This window comes from Brassica oleracea, chromosome C4 (assembly GCF_000695525.1).
Source record: "Brassica oleracea var. oleracea cultivar TO1000 chromosome C4, BOL, whole genome shotgun sequence".
NCBI lineage: Eukaryota > Viridiplantae > Streptophyta > Magnoliopsida > Brassicales > Brassicaceae > Brassica > Brassica oleracea.
This window is the reverse complement of record NC_027751.1, coordinates 24,119,016-24,120,743: the sequence shown is the minus strand read 5'-3', so window position 1 is coordinate 24,120,743 and position 1,728 is coordinate 24,119,016.

The following is a 1,728-nucleotide window of genomic DNA, read 5'->3' as shown; positions in this document are numbered from 1 at the left end:
GAACTTTCACATAATTTCGTTATCCAGTGGACCATATAGATATGTATTTTATTTTTCAGACTTATAAGGAATCATAATGTCATTGCATCCACCACATAGGAGTATGTCTCCTTTATAATTGATTCCAGGTCTTTGTGAGAACCTCATGCAATTTCGCCATTCTTATTATAATTTCTCACCAAAGACTTACTTATGTCCAACTGGTTTGACTACATCTCTTCTCTTAAGAGATTTCATATACCACGTCTTATAGCATTATCAATTTGCTTCATGATCCTCGCTTTTGTCAAGCGCTTTTGTATTCACATATTATATCATCATCGACGTCGATATTATTTTACTGGTTCCATTTATAATCCAGACATAACATAATACATTTAGATCTTATTATTTTCAGGTATCTGATCTTTATTCGTGGTCATGTTTAAGGTTTCTTTTGGACAACCTTAATTTCGGATATGCCATTTCAATTTTATGCTCTTCTCATTTTCGAGTAATACATGTATGGAACCGTCTTATCTTAACTAAGTCCAATATCAATTTTATTAGAGCATAACCCGCTGGTATATTTCAGTTTGGGTCATCAAACATGTCTGGCAACTGACTTGTTTAAGTTCTGAGAATGATTCATTCTTTGGACTCTTATTCTATATTCATATTTGAGGATCATTATTCATTCTCGAAATCGTTTACAAGCTTATGATTTCTCTCTCTGATGTTGGATATACGGATTTATCTAATCTATGGCTTAGCCTTAATCATATCTCTCGTGACTTTCTGTATTCTTATGGAGATTTATATCCAACGTATACACTTAATTCAATTTCAAATCCCATCTTATAACCTTGTGGTGGAGCAACTTATTTAAGTTCTCTATATGGGAACATTAATTCTTGACCCTTTATCAAATTCATGGGAGAGTCTCTATTTGTTCTTTGGCATTATGCGAACAAATTTTGCTGCAACTTATAAGGATTCATAAATCCACCGATATCACCAATTACTCTTACAAACTTATTGCAAATTTTGACAAGGATATGTATAACCATATGTCGTCACATATGATGGATGATCAGTCCATCCGTGGGTGATCAAGCCCACGAAATTTCTTGCTTATTTTCGAAATATCATGGTGAATATTCATATTATCAATTCCCTTATTCAAAGGGGCAGCATATCTTAAACCATTTAATAGAATGTCACATACTTAATCAGAATGGCATGACCGATTTGCCAATCATTAATCTCCATATAATCTTTCTGTTGTGCAATTTCGTTTTCAGATTTGATTTTGGCCGAGTTCTATTTGGGCTATTGTTGTCCTGGATGCTTAACTTATTTAGGAATTTTGGGATTCTCTGATTCTCCCCCTCGAGATAATAACACTTAATGTTCATTTATCTCGTATTGATTCACAAACTTAGGTAATTTAATATCAAATTTTGTTCCCTTAGACAATAATTTTGAAAACATCATGCATTACATAAATCAAAGTGTGCAACAAATAGTCAGAAATAAATTAAGTCTGATTGATTTAAATTCGGCCAAGATAGATTATTCAAAAGACTTTGGCCAAGGAATTTTTGGCCAAAGGGATTCGGCCAAGATGATTTTACCAAAATGCTTTGGCCAAGATGATTTTACCAAAATGCTTTGGCCAAGAGATTCTATTAGTTTGACTAGATTTCATATTTGGCCAATAGAAATTTCAATTTGACCAAGCTTTTG